Source organism: Podarcis gaigeae (genome assembly GCF_964106915.1).
Source record: "Podarcis gaigeae genome assembly, chromosome: 14".
NCBI lineage: Eukaryota > Metazoa > Chordata > Lepidosauria > Squamata > Lacertidae > Podarcis > Podarcis gaigeae.
The window spans coordinates 46,643,942-46,669,606 of NC_139690.1; the positions used below are offsets into that span (position 1 = coordinate 46,643,942).

Here is a 25,665-nt window from a genome sequence, read left to right on the forward strand (position 1 = left end):
CCTGGAGGCGAGCATGCCTCCTGTGGGAACTTAGTTCCCTCTGCCTCTCTGCCCTGAGCCTCTGCAGCTCAGGAGAGGCTGGAGGATTACTGGACCCAGAGGCAACCTCAGCTTCCTCTGACGGGGCTGAGAGTGGAGTACCTGTAGGCAATGGGTCCTCCATCACTTCAGGAGCTAGAGCAGACTCAGCTGGTGCCTGCACCTGAGGATCCAGCAGAGGTAAGGACCCTTCAGGCTCATACCCCAGCCCTGGCTCAGCTGGTTCTGGAGGCAGGGAATCCTGTGCAGGCTGGGATTCCTCAGGTTCAGCATCCGACTCTGAATCCCAGGCCATCACACAGACAGAGAACCCTGGAGGGCTATATTTGGCCCATGGTCCCATAACAGCTGCATAACAGCTACTTGGAATCAGGTAGTGGAGATCCCTCCTGGGAAGAGCTCACCAAACCACCCTCTTGGACAGGTGTGGTGTGATGGTCACCCCTGGACACCAGTGGGACCTCCCAGATGTGATGGCAACATGATTGTGGTTACTGGTTTCCAATCTTAGAGCTCTTCACTGCCCAAACAACTTTAGGATGTCTTAGAGATCTCCCTCCGTTTGACCAAGCAACCTCTAAGGACAAGTGTGGGGCCTTCAGGTGTTGCTGAATTCCCATGAGCCCCAGCAGGCACAGCCGATGTCCAGGAAGGATAGGATTTGAGGTTCAGCAATATAGAGGACCAAAGGTTCCTCCTTTGCTTTAGGATCTGGCTGTTGGTGCTTCTCAGAGTTAATGTGAAGTGAGCTTATTGCAGCCAAAGCAGGTTCTCCTACACAAGGGTTATTTATAGAGACCTGTGGGTGGGATTTGTTGTGTGTTTGCTGTAATACTCAGAAACTCTGTTTCGGTGGGTTGTTGTTTAAGGTTATGATGGGTTTTTCCTTCAAGTGTGTTATTAAAAAATAGGAGAAAAGATTTGCAGGTGAGAAGAGCATTTATAGCTGGTACCTTCTCTCTCTCTTTCTTGACAGCAAACCCACAAGAGAGGTTGGCTCAGATTGCATTAAGGCCACCTAGTGAGCTTCATAGCTGAACTGGGATCTGATCCCAGAGACACATCCACACCATACATTTAAAGCACTATGATAACACTTTAAACAGTCCTGGCATTCCCCAAAGAATTATGGGAGCTGTAGTTTGTTAAGGGTGCCAAAAGTTGCTAGGAGAACTCCAATCTCCTTCTACAGCTACAGCTACAGTTCCCAAAGTAGTTTAACTGCCACTCCTGCTTCACAGGTGGGAATTGTAGTTCTGGGAAAGGGACAGGGCTTTCCTAGCAGTCCTCAGCACCCTTAACAAACGAGGGTTCCCAGTGTTATAAGAAAACTGCTCCTTTTCACTTATGGGGTTAGTATAGAGTCCTTAAGTGGGTTCCCTATCGGTAGGAAAAAATAACAGAGGCCAACCAGAGTATATTGAGAAGCAAAGAAGCCAATAAGCCTGATCTTTATTAAACGAACTGTTGTAACAGGGTCACAACCTATCACACGCAGGAGGAAGGAGAACCCTGAATAATGGTGCACAAGTCCTTGTATAGACTTTTGAAATTGCCTACCCTGTAGCCCAAGACCACCCGGCTAAAACATCATACATACATCACAGAAGGAGGCGGTCTACAGCAGAAATCCTGTCTGCCAAGATACCTGATAATGATCACTGATTGCATTACCTGGGCAGCCTGACCATTCTTTTGTGGTGGTTAATACTTTAATTCCTGAATCCAGGTCATAGGTTCACCCTATTCATGCACAAATACACCGTTAAGAAAGGATTTGTAAGCAAAAAGACAATGGGAAGGCTTTCCCCATTTGCCTCCCTTCCTGCAGAGGTGTATTTGAGGTCACTGGGAGGGTCAAAATGGCTTCAGGATTGCTCTCCCATACTATTTCAGACACATGGTTCATATATTTAGATAGGTGTGCATTTATGAATATTTATTCTATATTTGAGACCTTGAAATTCTTATAACTCAAGCATGAAGGCATGACTGATTAAATTGGTATCACAGCACTTTAAATGCTAGGTGTGAAAGTGGTCCAGGTCTCCTCAAGTCCTGAGCTATACAGATGGTGTGGACTTCAAGTCACGCCGTTCCTTTACTGTTGACAGAACTGGCCCTACCATTAGGCATAGGGAAGCAACGGCATTGGATGGCAGGTTCTGGGTTGGGTAGCTGCAGGAATCAAGTCCCCCGACTGTTCCTTCTGAGCCCCCTAACGGTGTGGCAAAACGTGATCCTGAATCGGCAGGCAGTGCCTTTATATGGCATGGCGAGGGAGACCAGAACGAGGCCTGAAGCCCAAGTCAGGTCTGCATTAGTGACTCTTGTTAGGGCTGTTCTATAGTCACTTTCAAGCAATAAAAGAGTTACGGTTAATCTCTGGCAGTCTCTGGCTTTCATTAAACATGGTGTCAGACGTTAGGACCACTCGGTAGAGGATCCAGTGAGGAGGAAAGACTCTCGCGCAGTTCAAGGAACAAGGCCTAAAATGGCAAAATTCTCCTCATCAGAGGCTTTTGATCTTAGGAGTCCCCCCTGGGAGGGCAGATGAGAAGCAGCAATTCTCTCATTGTGGAATTGCCACAAAACTGAATCCAGAAGGAGGAGGATTCCAGATACGCTCCCTAAATAGGGTCACGGGCCTGGAAGCCGAAGAGATATTTAAATCGTTTGCATTGGCTGCTCAAGGGGACAAGAATAATGGCTGGCATGGCACCCCCTAAACTAAGCTTGCTGCCCTCAGGTGTGGCGAAGGATGCTGTCCTAGTTCCAGTTTAGCAGTCAGATGCAACCATCAGCCCATTTGACCATAGTATGTGAAATGGGGTGGAGCCATCTTGTCCTCAGCCTCAGGAAGCAAAATGGCTGACCTTTGGTCATGCTGGTTGAGGCTGATGGGAGGTGTAGGCCTAAATCACACCATATTTTTTGGGTTTTGTTTTTTGAATTTTATTTATTTATTAAAGTTCTTATGTTACATTGGTAAACATTATCATATTACATCACAAGGCTTATTATACTATAATTTTCAACATGTATAGAAAGTTTATATACTAAAAGAAAAGAAAGAAAACACAAGGGCAAAAAAACTATTCCAAAATCATATATATACCAACACTTTGGACTTCCTGTCTATCCCGTTGTATATTCCTTTTTTTCAAATGAATGTACTCTTATTATTGTATATTTCTTTACATTTTATCTAATACATTCCTATATCAATATGTACCCTTGGTCTTATTTCTCAACTCAGTCTCTCTCCAACGTCAATCGAATGCTAGCATAGATAGCGAACCTTTACTGTATTTTTGAGCATATATCTTATATCTATCCCACTTTTCCATAATTTTTTGTTTTGAATTGCCTCTCAGGCTATTTGTTAACTGTGCCATTTTATCAAATTCTTGTAGCTTGTTATGCCAATCTGTTATTGTCGGGACTTCTTCTTCCTTCCACCCCTTTGCCACCAAAGTCCGAGCTGCAGCCGTTGCATATAAAAATACCATAAATCACACCATATGTTTAAAGCACTGTGATACCACTCATGTTCATTTCCATGTTAATTGCTTCTGAGGAAAAAAATATGTCCTCAAGTAACATGGAAATGAGTGCTTAAACCTGCACGATATCAGACCCTCCAAATGACTCTATTTTCTAGGGACAGTCCCAGATTTACAGAAACTGTCCTGGTTTCTGATTTGATCCTGAAATCTCCCACTTTCCCCTAGGACGTCCCTATTTTCAGCGGAGAACTGTTGGAGGGTATGGAGTCATGCAGCCCCCTAGCCAAAGTAATAAGTAACTATATAAATTTTAGAAGACATCTGAAGGCATTCCTATATAGGAATGTTTTTAAATGTTTGCTGTTTGATTATGCTTTTATTTATGTTGGAAACCGCCTAGAGTGCCTGGCCCAACCCAGTCAGATGGGCAGGGTATAAATGATAAAATTATTATTGTTATGGAATAGGACACTGGAGGAATGTTGGAGTGTGTGGTGTATTCCACTACAGTTTCAGAAGTGGCTTTTCCATTGTGTGAAAACTCAGATAGAATATGGAAGACAACAACTGAGGAAACGTCATGAAAACAGAATAAACTGTAATGTGTGAATGCAACCCTAGTACATGATGTTCCCGTAACATGTATAATATTGGGGAAGGTGGGTGGGGTGGTTATGAAGGGATGGAATATTTTGCTAGTTGTCATCTCTCTCACCACCACAACAACCATTCCATTTGTTCCCTTGCCGGCTATCAAACTTCCAACATTATCAGAACAGCCACACGAATCCTGTTCTAGGTTTAAGATATTTGCTCTTGGTAAAGTTCACCAGAGTTCTTTTTCCAGCTCTAAGCTCTTGGAGTTTATTTGTCTCTGGTGCCTTGTAAGTGGATTAATAGCAGTGTTGGATGGAACCAGCGATGCGATGGCCGGCCAACATGCGCTGTGGCTGATAAGCATAACTTAGAGAACGGGTTTCGCACATACCCTATGAATGGAATATTTAAACCTAAAAAGGTAACCAGAAGCAACTGTCTGTCTGCACGAGGCAGTTTTGCTTTAATGATCCTCATGAACCTGAGAGGATTATTGCTGAAGGCCAAATTCCTTTCCATTTAAATCAAAGCCTTCTATAAAGAGGAGAGACTTCTGTGGAGGGGGGAATCAATAGATGCGAATAACACAGCCCTGGAGTAAATAGACTCATTGGTTGCAATTGACGTCCTGTCAATTTTTGTTCTCAATAAGCAAAAATTGAACCCCAAGGCAAGCTTGGATTTTCGGGGAAATTGGGGAAGGGGGAGGAGTTTGCGTTGTATGGTAAACCTACATGACCGCCCATCTTGGAATGATCTGAAACACAACTGCCTATTGAAATGTTTTTGATACCGTTCTCCAGCCAAAAGATGAGTACACAACCATGTATATTAGCGGAAACTGGGTAGAGACATGCCTCTGTTAGTAAAAATAGGATATAGAAAGGCATTGTATTAGGGGAAATGGCTTGCAAGAAGTGATCTATTAGGAGAAATGTGCAGTGGTGTATATTTTCATACAGGCATTAAAACAAATTCACAAACAGGTGCAGAACTAGCTGAAGAAAATTAGAAAACTGAGTGAAATTGAAATGTTCAGACATCTACATTACATCCCTGGTACGGACCCAGATTTCAGATAAATAACTGCAAAACAGTGATTGGGGTAGAAGATCAACTGTGATTGTAAGTGGAAAGCAGCAAAGAGAGAGAGGATGCATAACACACACACACACACACACACCACGTCTCTGTAGACGCAAGACACACCAGCTGAGAAGTTAGGAAATAACTTTATTGTCTCCCCAAGAAAGAACAGAACAGCAACAAGAAGCTCCTCACTCACCAAGCTATGGCTAAGTCCAGTGCCACCTAGTGGCTAAACTGTGTAATGACATTATCCACACAGGGTGCTGAGAGTTATTTGGAAACTCCCATTCTCCCTGGAGAGTTACAACTCACAGAGTCCCCTGGGAAGAGGGACTGAACTCTAGGAATAGCAGTTCTGTGAGACAAACTGAGATCTCCTAACAACTCTAGCACCCTTAACAAACAACAGTTCCCATAATTCTCTCGGGGAAACCGTGGCTGTTTAAAGTGGCATGATACTGCTTTAAATGTATAGTGGAGATCCTGAAAGCAAGTGTGCCCAACTTTCAATAAATTGGGGAACAGTATTATTTGGGGCATCAGCCAGTCCAGAGATGTGGGGGCTGTGGCCCCCCAGCTATTGCTGGGCTACAATTCCCATCCTTGCTTGTCATTGGTCATGCTAGCTGGGACTGATAGCAGCTAGAGTCTGCCAAAATCTTCCCCATCCCTGGGCAGGAAGAGGCATCCAACGCAAGGACTTATTTTCTTGAGGCGACTTCATCACTTCTTGCGGAGCGTTCCTATGCCCTAACTCCCTAGCATTTTGAAATCACTGGAACAGTATATTCTCTGTTGCAATAATATCCCGTTCACTGTTTTAGGGGGATTTGATTTCCGCACACAGCAATTTGACAAGCTGTAGTTGCAGATGTCAATTTTCTCCCATTTAATACAATCTGTTTTATTGCTCTTGAAACAGTCAGCCTGGCTTTTGGCAACAGATTAAGCACACCCATTCCAGATCTAATTTTGCTCATCTCCAGATGACAGATTGTGAAATGGTGCGCACTCAGAAAGCCCATAGCATCCAGTCTTTTTGCATCGGGACAGCCTCTGTTAAATGCAAATCCAGGATCATAAAAGGATGCTACGCTTTTTCTCTTTTTTCTTATCGTTGCGAAGTGAACAGAAGTTGGATTTGAAAGTCCCTTTAAGCCAGCTCTGTCATTCCCCAGCAAAACCTGGAATGCTATTGGGTCTAATCCTTCTGAGGTTGAATTTGCCAAGAAGGAAAGCTGACCACAAGTTTATGATCGGCAAGTTTGGAATGTGTGCTGTATCTCAAAAGGGCAGAGAGTAAGGTTTGTTTGTTAGTTTATTGAACACATTTATACCCTGCCTTTCTCCCGAATTAGGGATTCAAGCTGGTTTACAACATTTAAAAACATTAAAAAATACAAAGTAATTAAAAGGAAGCTTAAAACAGCAATCAAAATACATCAAAACACATTTAGAACCAGCAATTCAAGTACAGTTTGCCCGGACAGCAGCCCAGTGATCACCATCATATGCAACTGTCTGATTGATTGATTGATTGATTGATTGTGTGACTACAGTACATTGTTTATTGCTTTCATTTTATCGATCAATGGTCTCGTTAGATAGTAAAATTCATGTTAAATTGCTGTTTTCGGGGTTGATTTTTAAAGTCTGGAACGGATTAATCCATTTTGCCTTACTTTCTATGGGAAAGCGTGCCTTGGTTTTGGAGCGCTTTGGTTTTGGAACGGACTTCTGGAACAGTTTACATTTGAGAACCAAGGTAGCTCTGTACAGGGCTGCCTTCTGATGTCTTCTAAAGGTCATATAGTTACTTATGTCCTTAGCTCGGAGGTCACATAACTCCATACCCTCCAACATTTCTCCAATGAAAATAGGGACATCCTAAGGGAAAGTTTCAAATCAGAAACTGGGGTGGCTTCTGTAAATACAGGACTGTCCCTGGAAAACAGGGATACTTGCGGAGTCTGAGCTCCCACCAAGTTCGCTTAGAACCAGGGTATTCTGGCTACGGAAATGGTGGGGTGTGGGGCACGGCAGTGGGATGGGCAGCGGGGGGGGGGGCAGGAGACAGCCATTCCCATTTTCCCTCAGGGGGCAATACAGGACAGGCCACCGCTGAAAATAGAGCTACACCAGGCTTTGTGGGAGTCCCTATTCTACTGGTGGTGGTGGTGGTGTTGAAAGTGGTGTTGAAGTGCCGTATCTGCACAGGTGCACGGTGTGATTTGGCACTGGTGCACATGCGCAAAGCATGATTTTGCGCTTCTGCGCATGCGCAAGCGGTGAAACCTGGAAGTAACCCTTTCCAGTACTTCACCGCAGGACGCAATCTGAAAAAATGTATCATGAAGTAAACATAACATGAGATATGACTGTATTGATGTGTGCAGGTTTGATCAACCCAAACTCATGAAGTTAAGTAGAGAGCCGGAGCCTTTTTTACTTCTAAGCTCTGTTAAAAAGTGAAGAGATCGGTGGTCTCCCGGGATCTGTTGATGCTCGTTTGTGTGTTAAATCCTACACTTGTTTTCCCCAATCCAACACATGTGGTTTGTTTTTCAAAGTGCCCCTTGTTCCAGCTGTCCCTGCCTGGTGTTCATGTCCTGTGTGCCACTGTGTGTTAGAAGCCTCTGTTTCTTCAGAAACTTTTGCACGGCTGCTGTTTTGGTTTTTGGTTTTTTAAAAAAATGAAATCCAGCCTGCTGGATCACATTTCTTTCTTGTGAATAAGAGGGTGCTGAAATAAGAGCTCCCAATATCTTAAAAAGGGGGCTGATGGGAGTTGCAGTCCAAAAGCATTTGGAGGGCAACGTTTTGGCAACCTGCTCTTAAAAAATTACTTCCCAGCTTCAGAAGAAGAAAGACTCAACTGGGAAGAATACTGCTAAATGGCAGACTGGGAAAGGGGTCGAAGAAGGAATGGGATAACTCTTAAGACCTGTCTCTGGCCCCTGGTATTCTCCCCAGGCTACATCCCTGCCAGCCACAATATTTATTCCCATACCATTCCCCTCGGGATGCGGGTGGCGCTGTGGTCTAAACCACTGAGCCTCTTGGGCTTGCCACTCAGAAGGTCAGCGGTTTGAATCTCCATGACGGGATGAGCTCTCGTTGCTCGGTCGCAGCTCCTGTCAACCTAGCAGTTCGAAAGCACACTAGTGCAAGTAGATAAATAGGTACCACTGCGGCGGGAAGGTAAACGGTGTTTCCATGTGCTGCTCTGGTTTTGGTGTTACGTTGCGCCAGAAGCTGCTTAGTCATGACCCAGAAAAACTGTCTGCAGACAAACACCGGCTCCCTCGGCCTGTAAAGCGAGATGAGCGCCGCAACCCCAGAGTCGTCTGCAGCTTTGCTTAACTCTCAGGGGTCCTTTACCTTTACCTTTATCATTACCCTCACCAGCCTGCTGTGTACCCTCCTTTAGTGTTTTTGCCTGGCTGGAGTGTGTCCTTGTTTATGCTTCTTGCCTGCCCAGGGAGAGGATAGAGCACCCTTTGACAGACAGCCACCAGCAAAGGAGAGCCCACCATCCTTTGATGTCATTGGTTCCAGAGTGAAACTGCTCGTGCCATCAAGAGGTTTTCCCTACTGTTCAGCCAAAATATCTCCTTTTGTAACTTAAGCTCATTAGTGTTAAATCCTGCCTTCTGGGGAAGAGAGGAAATGTCTTTGTCCTCTACTGTGTGACAGCCCTGCAGGTATTTAATGAATGCAATCGCATCCAAACACCACCAGCGCAGCCTCTGTCTTCTCTTCTCCAGACTAAACATACTGTACTCAGTTCCTGCAGCTTCAAAATCCCAATGCACAGTAAATGTTGGCTCTAACTTGGAATGCTTTCGACTTGCTGCCCTCTTCTTATTGGCTCTGATTTTAGCAGAAGTCAGAAATTGAATCATAAAAGCTGTCGGCTCAGTTCTGCCAAATTCTAAAAGCCATTGCATGTCATCTTAGATGCCATTGCGTGTCATCTGTCAAATACTATTGCACCTCAACTACCGAAAATGACCAGGTTTTGATGGATATCACCATAAATTCAAATGCAGATCTCAAACATTTGCCGGCTAGTTATCAAACATTTGGGAATGTTTTCAAAGGCGGGCGTGCTTCAGTGTTGGCTATAATTCCCACAAGCATTTAGTGTCATGGGAGTGACTTGTGGACTCAATCCAAGGCCTATCCGAATAGTTGATTTCCTAGTCTGGCTCTGGTTTGATAGAAACCAGATCTTAACATGGCTGAAAATAAGGATTCTTTGCAACCTTTGGGAGCCATTTCCTCTGCCGTTTAATCCTGTAAACGTTTACCACTGCCGCGATCATAAATTACATTTGGCTGGGCAGAAACAGCCACATTGGGGCAAGTAACAGAGATGGGCCACCATATACATTTGCGATCATTAAGTCCGATGTGGCAAGCAGGGGTTTTTTGCATGGGGTGTGTGTGTGGAGTTGAAATGTATATTTAATGTACTGTTTACAGCATTTATCCATACAAAATGTGACTTCTGTTTACACTGGTGTTCATTTAACTGTCTCTTATCAAAACACACCGAGATCTGTAAGGCACAGGATGGAATTCCTCCCGGCGCATGGATGAAAGGATGTGCATGTTGTAGCCGCTCAGAGGTGCACAACTCAACCACCACAGTCCCATAAATAGTCTTGCTTCTATCAGCCTGACAATTTCCTTGCCTCTTCCACCTCCTCTCCCCGCCCCCCATTTTCATTCTTCGAAGAGGCTGCACACAAGCTCTCTGAAACATTGTTTTCATTGCTTTGATTCCTGCCTCTTTTGCAGCCACTCTTTCTTGGCATCTAAAAACCATTTTATGATATGGAGGGACATCGCACAGAATGGATAAGCTACCAACAGTACAAAGTCTCACAAGGCTCTGGAAGAGAGGAATAAGAACAGCAAGCTTCTTTAACAGCACGGGGACACTAAAACCATCCCGTTGTGCCTTCCATTATTTCTCAAAGTTACGGAATGTTCCAGAAAGATTTTTAGTTTTTAGGGAGGTGGGGTGATTGCTATAACATCCTAAGCCCAACAAGACTGGACCAAAGAGTCAAGGACTATCCTTCAGCTGTTTCACAACCCCTTGAAACCTGCTGTGGTTTTTTTTGGCCATATTTTGGGAGGTGAGGTGAAGTTCCTTTCAAAATCTGTCAAGAACTGAAGTGGCCGCCATTTTGTTTTCCTCAGGGATAGGGATAGTTGAGCCTGTCAATTTTGGTTTCTCATTCAGTTCCTCACATTCCCACATCAGTTTTCAATTTATTCATTTGTTATTGTTTAAAAAAACCCTCATGAAAATTGATCAGTTAATTTCTCCTAATACACACATTTGTCCTCCAATTGCTAGGCTTTGTTCTGTGCTGGACACACACTGATTCCCAACACACACAGAATACCCCCTACCTAGAGACCAATATTTTTCTGCCCCCCACTCTGGCAGAGTTGTTGTATGGCACAGCATGGACACGGCTTCCTTCCTGGGGGGCATTTCCCTCCAAGCTTGCTTTCGTAAAAGGAATGCTAAATGGTGGCCTGGTGTTGACTTTTTCTGGAAAGAAAGCCAGTGTTTTAAGAACTGGGGCTGGGTTGGCACAGTTAAACAGGAACAGGAGAACCCACAAAAGTATTTCTCTGCTTCTAAGTCTGGAAACAGGGGGCAAGCAAAAGGGAGTCCTTCAACGTAGCACATCTTTTTCTCTTTTTTTAATATAATTTTTTATTAACTTTTCAACATATCATTTTCAACAGTAATTGATCATGCTTTCATATCTTATACCATTTTTTTTACTTCCATCAATCACATCTGAAAATTTTCCAATCTATTCACTTAATATACATTTCTTACTTCCCTATTACATTTAAATCTCATAACTAATACCTCTATTCTTTCTGTACTTTGCAATGTTTCATAGATTTTTCCTTACAAAACTTCTTGTAGTCCTACTAGCGTAATTTGTTGATTACAATTGCTCTTCAAATAGTTCTTATATTTCTTCCAATCTGTGAATCTCTGGTCCCACAGGTTTCGCATCCTTCCTGCCATTTTATCTAATTCTGCCTAGTCCATTAATTTTGTCTGTCATTCTTCTTTCGTTGGTATTTCTTCTTGCTTCCATTTCTGGGCTAACAATACTCTTGCCGCTGTTGTTGCATATAAAAACAATTTAACACCTTGCTTATTAATATCCTCACCTATAATACCAAGTAAAAATGCTTCTGGTTCAACATAGCACATCTATGTGGTTGTTCCATTGCAGGGAATCACCTCTCCATTGCTGTTGCTAACTCAAATTGTCTTTGTTCGCCTACATCTGAACAAGCATGGAATTCCGCTCATGGGTGGAGAAACACCCCCTCTGGATTGTACAATCCAGGGCAGTGAGGCACTATTAGAGGATGTCGAACAACCAACCTTTACCTCCCTTGTGAAGCTGACAAAATTGCCAATTTCATGGATGAGAGTTCTCTTTGCTCCAGCGCATATGTAACATGCGGTCTCTCCACCTGGCTCTATCTTCTGACACCATTATAGCAGGATACAGGTAGGTTCTCTATCCTACAGACCAGCCTTCCAGCAACCCTAGTGCCTTCCAGAGTTTGGGACTCCCAGCATCCCTCAACCGTGTTGGCCATGCTGCCAGAGGCTGATGGGAAATGGAGTTCAGGAACATCACCTGGAGGGTCCCGGGTTGGAGAAGACTCTGCGAAGATGCAGGAATGAACTTTCACTTCTAAAGTTGAGGAGATCTTTCTACACCAGCATGGCCATTATGACCTTTTCACTACCAATGTGAGCTGGTGATGTCTAAAGGTGATGTCTAAAGAACCACTGACAGTTAAGTCAAGTCGCAGATAACTCTGGGGTTGGGGTGTTCATCTCACTTTACAGGCCGATGGAGCCAGCGTTTGTCCACAGACAGTTTTTCTGGGTCATGTGGCCAGCATGACTAAGCCGCTTCTGGCGCAACAGAACACCGATACCAGAGCAGCGCTCCCTCTTGCTATTCTAGCTTCTGGCTTAGCCCCTCTGTCCCTTCCCCCACCTCCCGCAAAAGCCCCCAAGAGCTGCACTCTCTTTAAAGAGACGTGTGGAACATGTGTGTGGCTCTTGGGGGCTTTTCCCTCCTCAGAAGACCCATTTTTTTCTGAATTAATTTAAAGTGAAGCAGTATTTCTCCCCCCTACCCGTCTTCCTTGATAGGCTGGGTTTTTCTTCCTTTTTCTTTTGCATATTAAGAAGTTCACATTTCTTAGACTCTCATCCTCTCTGGAGATGTCAGAGTAGAAATAGACTAAGCCCCCCCCCCCCTGCTTCGTTTAAGCTGGTACAATGTGCTTATCCCTCTGAAATCCCATTGACCCTCTTGAGTCTTGAATAATTTTCCTGTTCCGTTAGGAGATGCTCACAAACGGTCATTTGCTGACTTCCGCTTTGCACATCTCTCTCTCTCTCTCTCCCTCCGACCACACAGCCTGTATAGTGAAAGATCAGATGGGGAAATCAATTGTATTGACACAAAGCAAAGGGTAAAAAGATGGAAGATGGTGGCTATTTAATTTGCAGCTCTGTTGCCATGCAATGAATCGTCACTGCAATGAAAACTCACAACTGTCAAGTTCTTTTCTCCTGCTCCCCCCCCCCCAAGCCCAAACAAACAAGGACCTACCGTATTTTCCGCTCTTTTTGGAGGAGGAAAACAAGAAAAAAATATTCTGAATCTCAGAAGCCAGAACAGCAAGAGGGATCGCTGCGCGGTGAAAGCAGCAATCGCTCCTGCTGTTCTGGCTTCTGGGATACCTGCGCAGCCTGCATTCGCTCCATAAGATGCACACACATTTCCAGTTACTTTTTAGGAGGGAAAAAGTGAGTCTTATAGACCAAAAAATACGGTATCTTATAATACGCAGGTGCTCTGGTTGCCTCAGGAAGGAAGAAGATTCACATACTGACAAGCTCAATAAAGCCTGACAATTAAACATTAAAACACGTTAAAAACCAAATTGCCCTATAATTGCTGTATAAAACTATGCCAGGAGAGAGGATGGTGTAAACCTTCTCTTCCTGACTCAGAAACCTAGCATTTGGAGCAGGGTAGATAAAAATCAATGATTTTTTTTAAAAATAATAATAAATAAATCAGGTTGTTTTTTTTAAATTTAAATTGGATTTTTAAAATAAAATGCTTTCGGAGGAAAAATCTTTCTAAAGATAGTTTTCTGTTTAAGTTATGTTATAGTCCAAAGGCTATTCATCAGGAAATAAGGATTTGTTTAAAGTTTTTTATGTTTGCTAAAACTCAGTCTAAGTTCTTTTAAAAAAATAATTGTTTAACCATATCGGTTAACAAACATGGATACGTATGCTATAATGTTATTGTTTTAGTTAAGTAAATTGTTTAAATTGTTATTAAGGAAATGATTGTTTTTCTCCTTCCAATAAAGTACAGCAGAAAAGTTGTACAAATATAAACAATAATTTCGTAATTATCTGTCTATGTATTTCTGATAGTATAACCAAATCAGTAATTTTTGATATAGGTGTAAAAACTACTGTGAACATTTATTATTCCAAAAATGAAACCTTCCTCTAGCTGTAAATATTAAGAGGATGCCAACAAGGTTGATCCTTTCTGTAAAAAAATGATTTAAATAAAGTCTTACTGAATAGTGATTTAAATCAAACCCACCCTGATTTGGAGACATCAATGAAAGTGGAAAATGGAAGATTTGGGACATATCAAAGGAAAGACTTTTTCATGCAGCACATAGTTAAACCATAGAACTCATTGCCACAGGAAGCAGTTATGGCCACCCACTTGGATGGCCTTAAAATAGAAATTCACAGAGGAGAAGACTAGCCATGGTGGCTATATTCTAGCTCCACTGTTGGAAACAGTAACCTTTTGAATGTCAGTTGCTTGGGAAAGCAAGTGTAGAGGATCCTACTGCACTCAGGTCCTTCTTGAGAACTTCCTGTAGGCATCTAGTTGACCATTGTAAGAACATAAAAAGAGGGCTGCTGGATCAGGCCCATGGCTCACCTGGTTCATCTTCCTGTTTTCACAATGGGCAACCTGTGGGAAACTGGCAAGCAGGACCTAAGCACAAGAGTATTCTCTGCTCCTGTGGCTTCCAACAACTGTTGGAAGTATATCTGAAGGTGTGTCTCCACCCACATCGTTCTACCCGGACACTGAGGTCCAGCGCCAAGGGCCTTCCGGCGGTTCCCTCCCTGCGAAAAGTGAGGTTACAGAGAACCAGGCAGAGGGCCTTCTCGTTGGTGGTGCCTGCACTGTGGAAAACCCTCCCATCTGATGTCAAGGAGATAAACAACTATCTGACTTTGAGAAGACATCTGAAGGCAGCCCTGTTTAGGGGAGTTTTTGACGTTTGGTGTTTTATTGTGTTTTTAATATTCTGTTGGGGAGCCGTTCAGAGTGGCTGGGGGAACTCAGCCAGATGGGTGGGGTATAAATAAATTATTATTATTATTAATCAGAATCATGACAGCCTCTGACCATGGTGATAACAGGATGCTGGAGTAGAAGGACCATTGATCTCATTGATCCCACATTCTCTTCTTATGTTCTTACATAGCAAGAAGCCAACAGGCAGTGCCACCCGCTGGACTGGTGGTAAGTAACAAGACAGGCAGGTGGGCTGAATTCTCTCAGGGATTCTTTAGCTGAGATCTCTGCATTACAAGGTTTGGGACTAGATGACCCTAGAATTTTATGGTTCTATGAATTTGGTGGGGCAGTGCCCCATTTCCCCCACTGGACCAGCTGCCCCCTACCTGACAGCCCTCTGGAGCTGTCAAGCAAGGTCTCTAGGAACTGCGTCTTGGTTTTGCATCCAACTTTCCGTGCCCATTATGAGCAAGGCTGTTCCAGACCATCTTCCTGAGCCTGGGTCTCCACTCCTCCCCTGTTCTCCTGGACCATCTCCTCCAGATCATTTATCTTGGAGAACTCAACTTATCTCCCTTGGAACGATGCCTGGCAGTTTCCCTCCTTGTTTGTCAGTTGTCATCTGAAGTTCCCAAGATGTTATCTTGCAAGGGCCACGTTGATGGTCCTCAGGATATCTGGGGGTCTCCATCTTCTGCCACAGGTCTGTGGACCCGTCCTGCTCTTCATTCCTGAGACCAGGTATGGACCAGAGTTAGGGAGCTGAGTCCTGTCAGCATACCCCTGGCAATTCTGCTTCCTGTGCTCTGAGACGCTTTTCTAGTCTTACGCTGAACAGCTGGCCCTTGTACGGTCATAAGTCAAGCAACTCCCTGCTGAATCCTATTAATATCCTTCCTCAAGGCATATTTTTGGGTGAATAATGGGACTGTTTTCCTTGACCCGTTGCCCCTTTCTTGCACATTACATTTTGAAGAAATTTTATTTTTGAAGATTGGAGAAGGAGGCAAAGAGTCTCTCGTGTTGAGGGAGATGGGGAAATGAAGGCTAGGCCAGACATCCAAAGAGGCCCGCAGAAGTTGCTAGCCCACAACATTTTCCAGTAGACCAAAGACTCACTTTCTGCATTTGTTTATTGAGGTACAGGCATTCCCACTTTCGTGGAGGTTAGGTAATGGGCTCCTGCACACATAAGTGAAAATTGTGTAAGTGGGAAGCACCCTTGAAAAAGCCTCCAAACACCCCATTTTTCTTTCTCTCCAGATCTTTCTCCCACTTTCTCTGCACAAACAAGCCTCTTTTCAACTGGCGATGACGCTCTGGGGCTAACTGCAGGCTGGAGGGTGTGCAGAAATGCAGCTGTTGCTGCGCTTCCACGCGCGTCAGCTGAGCAGCCTAAACAAACCATTGCGGCACCTCCAATCTCTTTGGAGCTTCCTCCACCCTCACTGAAGTCCTCTTCAGGCTCTGGGGGGGGGGGCGGTCTCCTGATGAGCCACAAGTAATCTCCAGCTCCCTCCCACCATTTTCTGGTTTGAATCTATTTACAGTGGTACCTCAGGTTAAGTACTTAATTCGTTCCGGAGGTCCGTTCTTAACCTGAAACTGTTCTTAATCTGAAGCACCACTTTAGCTAATGGGGCCTCCTGCTGCTGCCGCACCGCCAGAACACGATTTCTGTTCTCATCCTGAAGCAAAGTTCTTAACCCGAGGTACTATTTCTGGGTTAGCGGAGTCTGTAACCTGAAGCGTCTGTAACCTGAAGCATATGTAACCCAAGGTACCACTGTAGTTCCTGGTGCTGCACATAACATATACACGGTTGCACACAACTCAATCGCTCCTGAGACAGTCCTGACTCAATCCTGACTCCTGAGACAGCTCAGATGTGAGTGGATGGCATAGAACAGGGGTCAGCAACCTAAGGCCCGTGGGCCACAAGCGGCCTGTAGGGGCCGTTTAACCGGCCCATGGACCCCCACTGCCGGTCGGCTCCTGTGCACCGCGCTAAACCAGCATGGAGCAGAGCAGGGATCGCCTTCCGCGATGCCAGCCAGCTTCCCATTGGCTGCAGGAATTTCCTGCAGCCAATGGAAAGCTGTGCACACCTCCTCCGCGGTGGAAGGAACACCGTAAATAGCTATTGCGCATGCGTGCGCGCACGCACACACTCCAGCCCGCTGTGGCGTCTGCGGGACTGTGAACCGGCCCAAGCTACAAAAACTTTGCTGACCCCTGGCATAGAATCATGCAAGCCAAATAACCAGTCTCAAGCGAAACTCTTTTTTGTTCTGCTTGCAGTTCCTCAGCCGCTTTCAAAAGCCGGCCCCGTGTGGTAGTGCGGTAATCTAGCCTGGATCTTATCCACCAGCGGTCACTGGTAGGGTTGGGCTCAGTTATTTAACTCCATCTCATTTCAGTCTCATTGGTAGTTAATTGTGGGTACCATTCCAATCTGGTCTTTTAACCCCTTGTGTGCCATTCTGTCCCATTGTACACATTTTAGCTGTTTTACTATATTGGCCTTCGCTCAAAATGCTCACAGGGAAATCTACAATGAAACATGCAATATTAAAACATCATAAGCAAGAACTTTAAAAAAAAGGAGTGGGAACCAATTATAGTATAATACATAAAACACTGTGGGTGGTATTCTGTGCTACTCCAACTCAGAGTAGACCCATAAAAAACAATAGGTGTAAGTTAGGTCCATGGATTTCAAGGAGTCTACTCTGAATAATAGTTAATTGGCTATAACCCTTTATTTATTTAAAAGTAAAAATCCAACCAATTTTGTTTGTTTGTTTGTTTAATTTTATTTCTAAGTATTTTTCACCCACTCTTTGAGACATATTTTCTATTCCAGATCAGGGAGCAACTGTGTGAGATAGATAGATATATAGATGATATAGATATAGATATAGATATAGATATAGATATAGATATAGATATAGATATAGATATAGATCAGGCTTTCTCAATCTCAACCCTCCAGATGTTTTCGGTCTACAACTCCAATGATTCCTAGCTAGCAGGACCAGTGGTCAGGGATGATGAGAATTGTAGTCTCAAAACATCTGGATGGCTAAGTTTGAGGATTAGATAGATAGATAGATAGATGATAGATAGATAGATAGATATTCTAGAATTGGAAGGTACCCCAGGGTCATCTAGTCCAACCCCCTATGATGCAGGAATCACAGCTAAAAAAAAATCCCTAACAGATGACCATCCAACCTCTGTTTGGAGACAGGCAGATAGATATGAAATCAGGGCATGTTATAAGCCTATAATTCTGATTTTCTTTCTTTCTTTTTAACCATGGTCAGCTGACCAGAATGCTGCGGCTGTCTTAAAACGTCTGCAACTTTTGCAAAATGGGTATCCCTGGAACAGAGTGCCACCTTCTTCCCCTCCTCAATGTATTTCTGTGACATTGAACTCCTGCCTCGTAGTGTGACATAGGCATGATTTCAGGTCATGCGCCTCTCCGAAATTCCGCAGCGTCACCTCTCAGAATCTGGCTTACCTGCGCGCAAGATGAAGTCTATGGCATAGGTTGTCATTTGTGTGCGATATATGTATAATCCCGGAAGATTTTTCTTTTGACGCCCACGCGCGGAACGGAACGGTCAGGAAGGAAGAAGAGCGTGTGTGTGTGTGGTTGTCGGTGCGGGTGGCTGGGATGCGATAGAGAAATTATTAATGAGTTCAGAGAGGTTACTATGGCAACCTGTTGCTAATGAATCTCTGGGGTTTCCTTTTTACCTTGATGGAGCTCTTAAAAGCAGGCAACTCTCTGCCAACAAGTTTCCCAGTAATCGCGTTGCCCTGGCAACGCCGGTCGCTAAAACCAAGCGGGGACCGCACGCTACACCCACATGCAGGCAGATAGGAACTCCAGGTTATGCGATTTGACAGGGCGATCTCTCTTATCTGAGCTGGGGGTGGGGAGGTTGCACATGGAAGCGCCAGGTTATTTTCTTAAAAACCCCTGCCCCCGCCTTTTCCCCGTTTTAACAAACATCTCTCTTGCATGCACATTGATTCCCTTCCCATGCACATGTTGGGTTCCTTGTGGAGCCGGCTGTCGGAATCGTTTGTCAGGAACCATCTCTGGCACCGCAGGCACCCCTTGTTCCAGATTGGGGGGGGCATTTCAGGAGAAAGGGGGGGGAGCAGAGATACAGACCGGGACCACCCACAGCAGCAAAGAAAATCTATTCAATGAATTCCAATACAGTACAGTCATACCTCATGTTACGTTTGCTTCATGTTTCATTTTTTCAGGTTGTGTCCTGCGGCGACCCAGAAGTACCAGAAAGGGTTACTTCCAGGTTTTGCCGCTCGCGCATGCGCACAAGCGCCAAATCGTGCCGCGTACCTGTGCAGATACAGCGCTTCAAGTTGCGCTCTTTTCATATTGCGAATGGGCCTCCAGAACAGACCCCATTCTCAACCAGAGGTACCACTGTAAAGCGGTACCTCGGTTTAAGAACAGCCCTGCTTACGAACTATTTGGTATTAGAACTCCGCAGAACCGGAAGTAGTGTCCCTGTTAGCGAAGTTTACCTCAGTCTACGAATGGAAGCTGACTGGTGGTAGGACACTGGCGGTGAGAGGCCTCATTGGGGAAAGCGCGCCTCAGTTTAAGAAGGGCTTTGGTTTAAGAACGGACTTCCGGAACAGATTAAGTTCGTAAACCGAGGTACCACTGCAGTGGCGTAGCGTGGGGGTGCAGGGGGGGCCGGCCGCACCGGGCGCAACATCTGGGGGTTAGGGTTAGGGGGCGCAAATCCACAGGTTAGGGGGCGCAAATCCACGGGTTAGGGGGTGCAAATTACTTGCCTTGCCCCGGGTGCTGACAACCCACGCTATGCCACTGTACCACTGTAGGGGCAAATGTCAGCAGGAAGAACCAGCTGCAGAAATATGAGATGGGGGGCAGTTGGTTCCTTTATGCCAGCTGAACCTCTGGCCAGGAGGAGTCTGCTTAGAAGTTTCTGCCTGCCATAGCCTCCAACTTGAACAAAATATTGGGGGGGGGGACTCCCGCCCACCCTCCTCTCCCCTCCCTGCATTTCCTCCACCATGCATAATTGCATACAGACCTCCCCCACCCCACCCCGTCCGCTTGCCTCTTACCCCTCACCTGTGCACAGTAAGTTTCTGCCCAGTCTCCCACCTCCAGTCCCCACCTGCCACCAGCTCGCCTCTCCTACTGGTCTGCCTCTCCTACTGGTCTGCCTGCCTGCCCATCTGCCTCTCCCTAACCCTAACCAAGAGAGTGGATGGATGGATCTTTATTTGCGTCAGCCATCGGCCATAGCAATAAAAGGACAGTACGATATACAAGGAATAGAAATAAAAAGTCAATTATATAAAATACATTTGAGGGTTTTGAATCAATAGTCAAAGAGTGGATCTTATTCTGATTTCCCCAGCTAAAATGCTTGCAACCTTTGCTGTCACCTGCTCATCTTGCTCTGCCAAGAGAGAGGACATTGTGGCAGTGACTGGGTGACCCAGAATGGATAATAAAAGAGGGGTGATTAAGTCCTTCGTCAAGTCTTTATAAAGCGTGCAAGCCAGAAGGGCATGTGCCACCAATTCAATACTGCCATCTCCACAGGGACATAAGCATTCTTTGTGTAGACCTAGCCAAGAGAGGGAGGGACCAACTTGCAGAATATATTGGGGCCAGCCCCCCTAAATATTTTATTGGGGAGGTGAAGGGCCCCGGGCCCCATAGAGGTGGCACCCTGACGCACCTGCAAGTCTTTTCTCAGACCACCTGCCTTGGTTTTTGCAATGGCAAAAGGGCTGGCCTTGTGCCTTAGGCTCTTGGTTGAAGCTCTGAGCACCTCTTGCATGCTGACAGGATTGTTCCAGAATGCTGGATTGCTAAAGAAGGGTAAAGAGAAGGGAAAGATTTAAGTGACCTTTTTAAAAATAAAATAAAAAATTGCAATTTTAATATTTCTTCTTTTCAACAAGGAATATCTCTAATGGATCTCTCTCTCTCTGATCCAATTAAAATTCAGAAGCTGCTCTGCAATGATGCCAAGGCCCCTACAATAAATGCCATTAAAAGCAATTTAATTAGGAAAACATTTTATTTCAGGCTTAGGAGTACTGAGTGGATTTTCCTTCTCCGGTTGTCATACCAACCCAGCCTACTTTAATCTGTGACTTGCATTGATGATTTTGGGGGGTAAGGATCTGGACCTCTTGTGATAATAGTAGTTAAACACACACACACACACACAGAGAGAGAGAGAGAGAGAGAGAGAGAGAGAGAGAGAGAGAGAGAGAGAGATTGTCTTCTTGAGGTATTCCTCTGTATGGGTTGAATCAGGAAATAGGTAATTGTTGGAAGCTGCCTGGCCTGCAATAGGACACTTTCAGGTCTGTGCTGTGCTGCCCCTTGTGGCGACTGTTCAGCCCTGCAGGTTGAACAGCTGTTGGGGTTATGCTGTCCTCTAAGGCCAGGCATGGCCAAACTTGGCCCTCCAGGTGTTTTGGGACTAGAACTCCCATCACCCCTAGCTAACAGGACCAGTGGTCAGGGATGATGGGAATTGTAGTCCCAAAACAGCCAGAGGGCCAAGTTTGGTGATGCCTGTCTAACGCCAAGGTTAGCCAACAGATGTTGGGCCTCAACTCCCATGAATCTAAGTCATGGCCAATGGTGAGGGATGCTAGAAATTAGAGCCCCCAAGAACAGTGCCCTATGATGGCTACCCTTCTGGGGTGACTCTGCCCAACTAGGCTTCTGTCAATCTAACCTTAGCCTGGTAGATTTCTTTTTTAAAAAAGCCAGAAGATCAGACTTGAGCTTCACTTGGACAACCATCAGTTTGGTCATGTCTTCCAGATTGCTATGGTGTACCCATATTTGGTTCCAGACATTCATTCTGATTGTGCAGATAAAATACCGTGGACAGAATTCTACAGGATGTGTTGCCAGTGTGTAAAAACAGTCTGGATCCAATGATTCCCAGCCATGCACCTCCAGATGGAGGAGATGTCAGGCGCCATCCTGACACCCAGGCATCTTCACTTGGGTGCAAAATGCTCCTGGCGCCTGCCTAATTTCGAACACTGGTACCAAGGTGAAATTTGCATTTGTTGCTCCGCTTACTTCTGTCTCTGGCCCCTCCCACCGCTTGAATGTGGCCCTTCGGAGGTTGCCCAGAAGGGAATGTGGCTGAAGCATGCCTATTGCCACTTAAGGTTATAGAACCCGGTTCCTCCTGCTGCTGCTTCCGCAGCCTGCCAGATTTTGAGGCTGCCTGTCGTCCAGCATTGTGACGGAAATTGTCTGTGAAAGCCCTGCGGAATCACAGCAGAGCAAGCCAAGACAGAGCTGGCTACAACGTCCTTGTTCTTCTTACCCTACAATTACTTTTCACCCCTTTTTGGTTCCCCCCAGTTCTCGCCCTCTCTCTCTCTCTCTCTCTCTCTCTCTCTCTCTCTCATTCTCCCAAGATCGCAAGACCTTGAACTGTCTGCTTGAGTTAATTTGGTGGCGGGTGATTACATAAGGATGCCGCAAAGACAGTCAACGCAGAGGTTTCTCCTTGTGTGCTTTCTGCTGGTGGGATCAGTTCCTGAACAGGCACAAAAGGCACAGGAGATGATAGGCAGATAACGGCACAACACAAGGGATCTCTTTGACCACGACTTGAATAGGGAGGTCAGACCAGACCAGTCCCTGATAGCATGGATTTCCGAATGCTCTAAGACATTGTGCTTGGTAGGGTTAGGTCATCCAGAAAGGCCTTGCTCCAAGGAGCTCCTGATCCAAATGTTGGCACAGAGAAATGGGCAGAGGAAGGGAGAGAAGGTATATCAGTTCTACTAGTCCTCATGGCTACAAGGCTCAGAGGCGGTGTGGATCTGCGTATCAGTCATGAGGGATCATGAACAAGAGAGTTTTTGTGGGTATCTGGTTTGTCGTCCTGTTTTGTGCACTCTGATATCTCACAAGATTTTGGAAAGATCTGAGAAGATCTCACTGAAAACTGGCACTGCTGCTGGCGCTGCTTCTCTGGAGGCGAGGGGGGCAGGGGACCTGTGGGGACACTGCCTGATGGTCTTCCACCCCTTGAGGTAGCTGCCTCACCTTGCCGCATGGTGAGGTCAACACTGTGTCTCCCCCATGCCTAGACTGGGCTGGTTTCAGTCAGAAGTCAGGCGTTTAGTGTTGCTGGTCCCAAACTGTGGTGTCCTCTTCTGTCAAGGCCCACAGAGCTGAAATATAATTGAGTATAGCATGGACAATATAATTGAGTATAGTATGAGAATTTTTGGGATTTTTCCCATGGTGGATAACAGCTTCTGTCCAGTACAGTGCCATTATATGGTATGTCCAGAGCATATGCTTCTGTGCCACCCCTGGAACACCACAGCAGATGTCCATGGGTGCAAAGCACTTCTTGGCAAGGCGATGAGGTACAGCAGGCATCCTCTGTATTGACTTCTAGGCATCTTCTGAAGACTTCATTATGCCTGCAGGCCTATAAAGGTAAAGGGACCCCTGACCATTAGGTCCAGTCGTGACCGACTCTGGGGTTGCGGCACTCATCTCGTTTTATTGGCCGAGGGAGCCGGCGTACAGCTTCCGGGTCATGTGGCCAGCATGACTAAGCCGCTTCTGGCGAACCAGAGCAGCGCACGGAACCGCCGTTTACCTTCCCCCTGGAGTGGTACCTATTTATCTACTTGCACTTTGACATGCTTTCAAACTGCTAGGTTGGCAGGAGCAAGGACCGAGCAACGGGAGCTCACTCCATCGCGGGGATTCGAACCACCAACCTTCTGATCCTAGGCTCTGTGGTTTAACCCACAGTGCCACCCGTGTCCCTCTGCAGGGCTATACGACTCTTTATAAACTTTCTCAACTGGGCAGCCCTATTTTAATGATTATTTTGCACTGTTTTGTGGGGTTAAAAAAATGTTTTGTTGTACTTTTCTATGTCTTCTATGAGTTGGTGGTAGGGTTACAGACCCCCAGGACTGACCTGAAGTCTCTAGGTTTATCTGGCCCCCTCCAGTTGGCAGAGGGTTGGCTTGAAATCTCCAGGTGGCTGAAGGAGTATTTAAAAACAGATTAGTTTATTTAAAAGACTATGTGTGAAGCTTCAGCTTGGCAGGAGCATGCTACAAAAGATTGCATAAGACTCTCCTGGGCCTCCTCTTTTTCCTCCTCCCCTCTACCAATTAACTTCCATCTCCAGAGATGGGAGGGAGTGCAGAGGAAGAACCACCAGTCCTGATGCTGGGTTTGGGTCCTGAAATCTCAATGTTCGAGATGCTCCTGACCTGACAACCTTAGTTGGTGGTATAGAAATATTTCTCATAAGTAAGTTTGACATGAAATGAAAGGAAAGCTTCTTTAGTTTAGTGGCGCAAAAGCAATTTTTTGGCCAGAAGTAATTCTTCCCCCGCTTTAACAATACCGAAATTAAATTGCTTCCTTGTTCGACTGGAATAAAAATAAAATAAAAATCTATCTCCAGATATGGAAATTGCAAGAAGAAAAGAGCTGTAGAAGCTTACTTTCCCTTCCCTGTGAATGTCTTATGCTTCTAATCATTTAATTTCTCTTCTGATAGTGCCAAAACCAGTGAAATTGGAGGGAGAAAGAGAAAAAAAACCCTTTTAATTATTTGAAGGACTAATTTTAGTAATGTTCTTATAACAAATGGATCTTTAAAAACAACCTCCATGTCATCTCTCGAGAAATATTAATTGGGGAGGGGTCCTAAGTTGGTGAGAATTCACATAGAGAAGTGTCTTTGTGGTGCCTGAATTAATAGGCCCCACCTAGTGCTTTAAATTGGAACACTTTGTGAGGCAGTGGAGAGAAATGATTTAAGACTTGTGTTAATGGACGTGCTTTTCTGCCTCTCTCCAATTTGAACAAAAAAAATATCCATTAGAACAGTTTATTTGCCTGTATTTCATATTCTCCTGCAGGGTTTACAAAGCTCGTCTCTAGAGGCCTTATGCCACAATAGAAAATAACAGGAGAAAAAATGATTATATGTTAGAATCGTAGAATTGGAAGGGATCTTGAGGGTCATTTAGTTCAACCTTCTCCAGTGCAGGAATCTCAGCTGAAGCATCCATGACAGATAGTCCTCCAGCCTCTGCTCAGAAACCTCCAATGAAGGTCCACCACCTTTCGAGGGAGCCCATTCCACTGTCAAATGGACATCTCTCATTGTCAGAAAGTTCTTCCAGATGTCTGGTTGGAATCCCCTTTCTTCTAATTCAAATCCTCTGGTTCAGGTCCTAGCCTCTGAAGAAGCAGGAAACAAGCTTGCTCCATCTTCCATGGACAGCCCTTCAGTTATTTCAAGATGGCTGTCCTTTCACCTCTTACCCAGGCTAAACATACCCAGCCCCCTTCAACCGTTCCTCATAAGGCTTGGTTTCCAGACCCTTGATCATCTTGGTGATGTGTGCGAAGGGATTTATTTTGTTTTACATGTAACCGTTGCTCCCTTTTCACGATGGTACTAGTGTTTGGCAGGAAAAAGGACTTCCATTGCCATTGCCATAATAATAATAATTTATTTATACCCCGCCCATCTGGCTGGGCCTCCCCAGCCACTCTGGGCGGCTTCCATAGAAACCAAAAATACAGTAAAATCACACGTTAAAAGCTTCCCTGAACAGGGCTGCCTTCAGATGTCTTCTGAATGTCAGGTAGTTGTTTATCGCTTTGACATCTGATGGAAGGGCGTTCCACAGGGCAGGTGCCACTACCGAGAAGGCCCTCTGCCTGGTTCCCTGTAGCTTTGCTTCTCGCAATGATGGAACCGCCAGAAGGCCCTCGGCGCTGGACCTCAGCGTCCGGGCAGAATGATGGGGGTGGAGACGCTCCATTGCTATTTTTTATTGACATTAGCTTCAATTCCTAGTTCTGAGTTGACAAGGAAATTCTAATTGGGAGCCACCAACGTGGCTCCCACGGGTGCATT

The 25,665-nt window shown here is 45.2% G+C and overlaps 2 protein-coding genes across 4 annotated transcripts in view; both read left to right on the top strand.

Annotated features, from left to right (window-relative positions):
• The window catches only part of LOC310831093 (myosin-11), a 1,553,087-nt gene that overhangs the window by 1,479,675 nt on the left and 47,747 nt on the right, over nt 1–25,665 (top strand). The window lies entirely within an intron of this gene.
• The window catches only part of CACNA1H (calcium voltage-gated channel subunit alpha1 H), a 385,142-nt gene that overhangs the window by 29,739 nt on the left and 329,738 nt on the right, over nt 1–25,665 (top strand). The window lies entirely within an intron of this gene.